The following is a 9,296-nucleotide window of genomic DNA, read 5'->3' on the forward strand; positions in this document are numbered from 1 at the left end:
GAGGGGCTTGGCTCTTGAGGGGCGGGGTCTCGTGGGCGTGGTAATAGAAGACGGGGCGGGGCTTGGGAGTGGGGAGAACAGAGAATGGGCGGGGCTTGGTGGGTGGGACTTAAACAGGATGAGAATTAAGAAGGGCGGGGCTTGAGAGGGGGAGGAATGAGACTAAGGTCCAAAACACACTGCCTCGATGCTAGGGGATTCTGGGAATTGTAGTTTTGTGAGACATTTAGCCTTCTTTGGTCCAAAACAGTCTGGGGAAATAATTCAGTTTGAGGTTACTTTTGACTGCCCTGGGTCAATGCCAGGGAATTCTGGGAACTGTAGTTTTGTGCGACTTTGGTCCAAAACACACTGGAGAAACAATCCAGTTTGAGACTGCTTTGGACTGCCCCAGGCTCAATCCTAGGGAATCCTGGGAATAGTAGAGTGGGCCCTTGTTATACGCTGGGATTTGGTTCCAAGATCCCCGGTGGATAACAAAATCCATGGATGCTCAAGTCCCGTTAAATAGAATGACATGGCAAAATGGTGTCCCTTATAATAAATGGAAAATCAAGGTCTGATACTTGAAATTTATACCTTTTTTTGAACATTTTCAAACTGTGGATGCTTGAATCCGTGTATAAAAAAATCCGTGTATAAGAAGGGCTGACTGTAGTTTTGTGAGAGATTTAGCCTCCTTTGATCCAAAACAAATTGGGGATATAACCCAGTTTCAGACTGCTTTGGACTTCCCTGGTTCGGTGCTAGGGAACCCTGGGAATTGTTTACTGTGGTGCCAAAAAACTCTGACAGAGAAGGCTAAATGTCTCACAAAACTGCATTTCCCAGAATTCCCTACCATTGAGGCAGGACAGTTAAAGTGGTTTCAAACTGGTTTGTTTATACAGTGTGTTTTGGATCAATGCTAGGGAATTCTGGGAATTAGTTTTGTGAGAGAGATTTAGCCTTCTCTGCCAGACAGTCTGGGGCCACAATAAACTACCATTCCCAGGATTCCCTTGCACTGAGCCAGAAAAGTTAAAGCAGTCTCAAACTGGATTATTTCTGCAGTGTGCTTTGGACCTGTAGATTACTGACCTACACTCTTATAGTGCTGCTATTCCCCTTTTACTTTTCTGGCTGCCTCCTGTTGCATTCTGGGGTTTGTAGTTCAGTGAGGCCTAAGAGAGCCAGTGTGGCACAGTGGTTTGAACACTGAACTGACTCTGAGGACCAGGATTTGAAAGGCCTGACAAGGCCTTTGACAAAGTCCCCCATGACATTCTTGCAAACAAGCTAGTGAAATGTGAGCTAGACAAGGCAACTGTTACATGGATTTGTAATTGGTTGACTGGCCAAACCCAAAGGGTGCTCAACAATGGTTCTTGTTCATCCTGGAGAGAAGTGACCAGTGGGGTCCCACAGGGCTCTATCCTGGGCCCAGTATTATTCAACATCTTTATCAATGACCTGGATGACAGAATTGGGAGCATACTTATCAAATTTGCAGATGACACCAAATTAGGGGGAATAGCTAATACCCCAGAGGACAGGATCAAAATTCAAAATGACCTGAATAGACTAGAAAACTGGGCCAAAGCTAACAAAATGAAATTCAACACAGAGAAATGTAAGGTACTGCACTTGGGGTGGAAAAATGAAATGCACAGATATAGGATGGGGGACACCTGGCTGAATGAGAGACTTATCCATGTGAAAGGGATCTAGGAGTCCAAGTAGACCACAAATTGAACATGAGTCAGTAGTGCGATGCGGCAGCTAAAAAGGCCAATGCGATTTTAGGCTGCATCAATAAAAGTATAGTGATCAAGAGAAGTAATAGTGCCACTATATTCTGCTTTGGTCAACCTCACCTGGAATATTGTGTCCAGTTCTGGACACCACAATTTAAAAAGGATGTTGAGAAATTGGAGCGTGTCCAAAGGAGAGCGACTAAAATGGTGAAGGGTCTGGAAACCATGCCCTATGAGGAACGACTCAGGGAGCTGGGGATGTTTAGCCTGGAGAAAAGAAGATTAAGAGGTGATATGATAGCCCTGTTTAAATATTTGAAGGGATGTCATATTGAGGAGAGGGCAAGCTTGTTTTCTGCTGCTCCAGAGAACCGGACCTGGAACAATGGATGCAAGCTCCAGGAAAAGAGATTCCACCTCAACATTAGGAGGAACTTCCAGACAGTAAGGGCTGTTTGACAGTGGAACAAACTTCCTCGGAGTGTAGTGGAGTCTCCTTCCCTGGAGGTCTTTAAGCAGAGGCTGGATGGCCATCTGTCGGGGATGCTTTGATTTGGATTTCCTGCATGGCAGGGTGTTGGACTGGATGGCCCTTGTGGTCTCTTCCAACTCTACGATTCTATGATTCTATTTCTGTAAATCCTAAACTTCCTCTGAACAGCTCATGCCAAGAAAACCCAATGATAGGATCTTCCTTAAGAGTGGAAATAATACCGTTTGGCACCTGCCGTTAAGGGCTGTAGTTCCATTCCAAGGAATCCTGGGATCTGTAGTTTTTCAAGGTCTTTAACATTGTGTGCCTTCAAGTCATTTCTGATTTATAGAGACCCTGAGGGGAGAAATGACTTGAAGGCACACAACTACAAGAACAATGGTTTAGTGAGGCCTAAGAGCTCTCTGGTTGATGATTCTAAATGCCTTTCTCTAAACTACAAATCAGAGAGACATAGTGTCATAGTGGTTTGACACTATGACTCTGGGGACCAGGGTTCAAGACCCAGCTCACCCATGAAACCCAATCGCTGACCTTAGGCATGTCACTCTCTCTCAACCTCAGGGGGAGGCCATGGCAAAACTTATCTGAACAAATCTTGCCAAGAAAACCCGACCATAAGTCAGAAAGGACTTGAAGGCACACAACAACAACAACAACAACAACCTATAAATCCCGGGATTCCACAGAAGGCAGCCATAGCACTTAAAGTGGAATAATAGTGTGGTATAACAGTGTAGCACCAGTGTTCTTTCTCATAGGTAATATCACTATATCACCTTGATTCAAAATCCCAAACACATTTTTCAGAGATGAAGAAAGTTTTCAGTGATTTAAAATTCCTTAGAACATTGGTTTTCACAGAAGTTGTATGGTTTTGTTGCAGCAAGGTGAAATTTGAAATAATAATGCTATAGAAAACTCATAATTGGTTATTAACTGCAAAAGAAGTGTAGTCAACTTTATGTTTCCAGGGTTTATTTCTGTCTTATTCTGTATAAATATCACACCCCAAAGAGAGCCAGCTTGGCGTAGTGTTTTGAGTGTTGGATCACAGTTGGCCTTCAGTATCCACAGATTGAAAGTATTCCAAAGATACCGGTAAAAAGCAAACCTTGATTTTGCCACATTGTATACAATGGGACTTGAGCATCCACGGATTTTGGTATCCACAGGAAGTCCTGGAACCAAATGCCAGTGGATACCAAGGGCCCACTGTACAACTCTGGAGACCAGCATTCAATTCCCAGCTCAGCCATAAAACCCACTGGGTGGCCTTAGCAAGCCACACTCTCTCAGCCTCAGGGGAAGGCAAGGACAACCCTCCTCCCAACAAATATGATCAGGAAAACCCTATGATAGGGTCGCCTCAGGCTTGCCATAAATCCAAAATGATTTGAAGGCAAGGTGCACACAGGCACATTACACCCCAGAGGAGGTTTTGTGTGTGTGTGTGTTTATAGAAATTCAACAGGTACAACTCTTGGGGTGATGGAGCTCCAACTTGAATTTCTCAATAGAAGTGTGGATGGAGATGAGTGCCCCTTCTCTCTGACTTTGAAGGCAGAGACAGAGGCTTGGAAGAGGACATCTGGCTGCCAGCTGTTTGTAATTTTACTCATTAAGTGCTACTCCCCTCTCCAAGGACTTAGGAAATCTCTTGGCCTCTCTTTCCACAGCTTCAGCCCATCGCGAAATTCAAACCACAGCTTGGAGAGGAGAGGCTGGAAGAGATTGGCAGTGGCACCCTCTGTGTTTATTTTGTCCATCTGTCCGTTCCACATTCCACTCTGGAGGGTTGAGATGCCAACTCCGGCCACCCCCTCGACGCTATAAGAAATACTTGCATTGTTCTCTTGTTAGGCCCACTTGCGGGTAGAGAAAAATGCCACCCAGATGGGCACAGCTGGTGTGGAATAGATACACCCAAGAGAAAAACTAAAAAGTACTCCTTGCTACAATAAGCGGGCACCGTCTCTCTAAAAGTGGGAGAAAAGATCTTTGCTCCTATTGGTTTGTGTGTTACTTAGTGCCTTGAAAATTAAATACTGGGGTGTGAAAGAGAAACTTATTGTATATACTCGACTATACGTCGACCTCATGTATAAGTCGAGGGCAGGTATCGGGGGCAAAATTTTGGATTTTGGTATGACCCATGGATAAGTCGAGTGTAAAACTTAGGGGCATGTAATGAAGGATGTAAAGGATGAAGCAAAGGAAAACAATGCCAGCAGGCATAACTATTTGCACTCATACTAAAGGAGGGAAAGATAAGAGAGTAGGAGGACAGTACTTTCAAGGCAGATTAATTTCTTGCCATTAATATATATATATATATGATTTAAAGTATAGTACTTACATTGAGCTATGGATGTCCACTCAGGTTTTTTGGGGTCAATTTTTTAACCTAAATTTCTAGACTTATACATGAGTATATACAGTAGTTACTGATTACAATCAACAAATCAATATGTGATCCAAAGGGTAGCTGTGTTTGCAGCAAAGGCTACCAAGTATAGAGAAAAGTTCTTAGAGACCATCTTAACTGACATAGAAACCTGACGATATGAATGTATAAAATGCTTTTTTTATAACACCAACAGCTGATAAGTTCTCTTTCTTTGTTATTACAATGCAGTCTGTTTTATAATGCAAGACACGTACCTTAAGCTTAGATATGTATTTTATTTAGTTAATTCTAATGTTGATTCTGTAACTGTAATTGTATGAAATCTTGGATGTTTTGCTTGCAGTGGTCGTTGGACTAGGCCAGGGGTCGGCAACCTCCGGCCCGCGGGCCGAATGCGGCCCGCGGAGGCCTGGTGGCCGGCCCCTGCCTCCCATTGCCGCCACCGCCGCCACTGCGGTGGCCGCCCGTCGCAGCGTTTCGCCGCTCTGGGCGCCGCCATTTTGGGCGGCAAAATGGCGGCGAAGTCTCGCGCGACCTCCCTCGAGGTCGCACGAGACTTCGCGGCCATTTTAGGTGAAAAAATGGCGGCGCCCAGAGCGGCCTCTGGGGCTATGGGCGCCGCCATTTTTTCACCCAAAATGGCGGCGCCCAGAGCGGCGAAAAGCCGCGATGGGCGGCCGCGGCGGCAGCGGCGGCGGGCCTTTGAGAGGCCCGCTACCGTCTCTGGGGCCCTCCAGCAGGGCTCCGAAGGCGGCAGTGGGCCCCTGGGAGGCCCGCTGCCGTGCTTGGGGCCCTCCAGGAAGGCTCCGAGGGCGGCAGGGGGCCTCTGGGGGGCCCGCTGCCGTCCCTGGGGCCCTCCAGGAGGGCTCCGAGGGTGGCAGGGGGCCTCTGGGGGACCCTTTGCCGTCCTTGGGGCCCTCCAGGAGGGCTCCGAGGGCGGCAGGGGGCCTGCTGCCGTCCCTGGGGCCCTCCAGGAGGGCTCCGAGGGCGGCAGGGGGCCTCTGGGTGGCCCGCTGCCGTCCCTGGGGCCCTCCAGGAGGGCTCCAAGGGCGGCAGGGGGCCTCTGGGGGACCCTTTGCCGTCCCTGGGGCCCTCCAGGAGGGCTCCGAGGGCGGCAGGGGGTCTCTGGGGGACCCTTTGCAGTCCCTGGGGCCCTCCAGGAGGGCTCCGAGGGCGGCAGGGGGCCTGCTGCCGTTCCTGGGGCCCTCCAGGAGGGCTCCGAGGGTGGCAGGGGGCCTCTGGGGGGCCCGCTGCCGTCCCTGGGGCCCTCCAGGAGGGCTCCGAGGGCGGCAGGGGGCCTCTGGGGGGCCCTTTGCCATCCCTGGGGCCCTCCAGGAGGGCTCCGAGGGACGGCAGGGGCCTCTGGGAGGCCCGGTGCTGTCGCTGGGGCCCTCCAGGGGGCCCTCCAGCGCTGGTGGCCCCCACCAGCTTTTTTGCCTGTCTCTGACGGGGCCTGGGGCCCCGTCAGGGGCTAGCAAAGGTGGGGAGGCCTGGCCCCCGGAGGGTGGAAGCTCCGCCCCTGGCACGCAGCCCCGCCCTGGACTGTGGAAGCTCCACCCCTGGCACACGGCCCCGCCCCAGAGGGTGGAAGCTCCACCCCCCGCATGTGGCCCCGCCCCGGAGGGTTGAAGCTCCACCCCCGGCTTCGGCCCCCCAGTCGCCTGAGGGACACCAACCCGGCCCCCGGCTCAAAAAGGTTGCCTACCCCTGGACTAGGCAATAAACTAAACTACTATTGGTTTGCGTATGTTGCATGCATTCAGGGCATTTCCGACTTATGGTGGCCCTAAGGCAAGTCACTAATGGGGTTTTCTGGGCAAGATTTGTTCAGAGGGGATTTGCCATTGCCATACTCTGAGGCTGAGAGAGTGTGACTTGCCAAAAGTCACCCAGTGGGTTTGATGGCCAAGCTGGGAATCGAATCCTGGTTTCCAAAGTCGTAGTCCAACACTCAAACCATTACGCCACACTGGCTGTCTTAGCATTGCTTAAATCTGTTGGTTTAAGTGAATTCAAATTCAACAGCCCATGAATAGCCGCCCTTGAGGTCAAATTAAAAGTTAAACAAAACTATGATGAGATTGGCTCCCATCAGTTTGGATTGCAACAACTGCAGATATGTTTTCTAAAAGGAACAGCAGCTCTTCCCTATTAAAAGAGAAGCCTCATTCTAGCTCAGTTCTCTAATTTGGATTTGAGAAGGAACAAGCGGGGAGTTTGAAACAAAAAGTTGCAGTGTAGCCTTAGTTCCTAAAACAAGGGTGCCTTTATCTGGGGCTTCCATCTGTGCTAGCTGTTGTCATCCAAAAAAGTAATTTCCACCAAGCTCTGGGGTCTTGTAGCACCTTTGAAGCTGCATCCAGGCTGCAAAAATAATGCAGTTTGATACCACTTTAATGGCCATGGCTCAATGCTGTGCGATTCTGGGATTTGTAGTTCTGGGAGGTATCTGGCCTTTTTTGTCAAAGAGCTCTGCTGCCACAGCAGAGTACAAATCTCAGGTTCCATAGCGTTGCCATGGCAATTAAAGTGGTATCAAATTGCATTATTTCTGCAGTGCAGTCGCAGCCTGAGACTGACTATGGCTGCATCTACACTGCAGAATTAATGCAGTTTGGCACCACTTTAATTGCCATGGTTCAATACTATGGAGTTCTGGGTTTTGTACTTTTGTAAGCTATTTAGTTTTGTGAACTGCTTAGCCTTTTCTGTCAGAGAGCACTGGTGCCACAACAAGCTACAAATGTTAGGATTCCATAGGATGGAGCCATAGCAGCTAAAGTACTGTCAAACTGGATTATTTCTACAGTGCAGATGCAGCCCAAGTTGTCCAAAGAATGTACTTCCAGACAAGAATGACAGAGATGCATGACATATAAGAATGATACTCTTTTATTTAATAAACAGAATATAATAAAGCTTTATGAACAAATATACAACAAAAAATACTCCATAACAATATAAATTTTTCTTCTTCATAGATAAATAAACCTTTATTTGGATTTATAATCTCAGTTTTGATATTAGTTTTTAAAAAGTTTTCAATTTTGTAAACAGCTGAGAAATTACACTTGCAAAAATGCATCTGCTTTATGTGTTTGTGTGAGAAAGAAGAGGGGAACTATAGTGTAGGTATGGAATAAAAAGAGAAAGAAGGGAAGAGAGGAAGAATGAACATCACTACCCTCTGCTGGTGTTCATATGACATAATCATGCTGAAACTTTTATTTTATTTTTCAGAGCCAACATGGTACAATGGTTTGGGTCTTGGACTAGGATGCCGGGAGACCCGGGTCTGAATTCCTATTCTGCTATAGAAATCCATGGAGGTGACCTCACACAGGTCACACTTTCTCAGCCTCAGAGGAAGGCAATGGCAACCTTCCCTCTGAACAAATCTTGCTGAGAAAATCCCTCAGTCTCCATAAGTTGGAAATGACTGGAAGGCACATAACAAAAATGCTGATTTTCAAAAGTTACACATTACCTGTCACACTTTTTTAAAAAATGAACAACAAATCTGTTCTAAGTGGGAAATATAAATTACATTCTAGGTAGTTATACTGCCACCTACTTAAGGGAGATTATTAGTAATAATAGTATACTAATAGTATATTAGTAGTAATAGCATACAAAGTCTGAGTGGGGGAGGGGGTGGATTTGCAAAATCTTAATCCTTTTTCATTGAAATGCTTCCACACTCCTATTGGCATTGCCCACATTGACAACCCAGATACCAGTGGAAGTTATTCAGACTCTCTTATTTGCTGCTTCTTATTCAATTCTGTAATACTAGCTAAATTCATTGGAGCTGCATCCACACTGCAGAAATAATCCAGCCTGACACCTCTTTAACTGCCATAGCTCAATGCTATAGAATTCTAGTTTGTTGAGGCACCAGAGCTCTCTGAAAGAGGAGGCTAAATGTCTCACAAAAACTACATATCCAAGGATCATGGCGGTTAAAATGGTGTCAAACTGCAGTGTGGATGCAGCCTAGGAAGGTTTAAAGGAAGTTTAAAAGGGGGAAAAGATACACAAGAGTATATGAGGAATAAAGTGCTGATATAATGAAAAGAGCAGTCTAAGAACGTACATGCAAGTCTCCAAATAATGTGGGACTCTTCTGTTCCCAGACAGATACTTTGACAGTAGTTCCAGGTTCTAAGAATTCAGTGTACATTCGTCCCATTTCCTAAGGAGGAAGATGTTATGCTGTAGTCCAGAACTTTTAATTTATAAGGGAATAAAAGATCAGTACCTAAAGTTCAGGCTCATTCAGTCAAAATTTGGATGACACAGATGTAGAAAATTTTAGACAAATCCACCTAGTAGAATCATACCACTGACTGGTCAGCGTGACGGGACAACTTTAGAACTTGGAACACAGACTGGCCAACTGGTTTTGGAAGGCTAGAAGTATTAAAAAGAAGAAGAAGACCAAAATAAAGTACTTCATTTAAATGTTGAGAAGCTCAGAATATCTGGTATCACCCTACACATGAAAGTTATCCCACTAGCTACTTGCTGCGGTTTTTATCCACTCTGTCATCATTTAGATGTGACTTTTTGTGGTTCAAACTGGAGCTGAGCAACTGACCCATGGTATCCATCTTACTGAGAAATGCTATGAATCTTAAGCCCTATTTATATGTAT

The sequence above is a fragment of the Sceloporus occidentalis genome, unplaced genomic scaffold (assembly GCF_023333645.1).
Source record: "Sceloporus occidentalis isolate IW3139 unplaced genomic scaffold, rSceOcc1.0.p SCAF_14, whole genome shotgun sequence".
Lineage (NCBI taxonomy): Eukaryota > Metazoa > Chordata > Lepidosauria > Squamata > Phrynosomatidae > Sceloporus > Sceloporus occidentalis.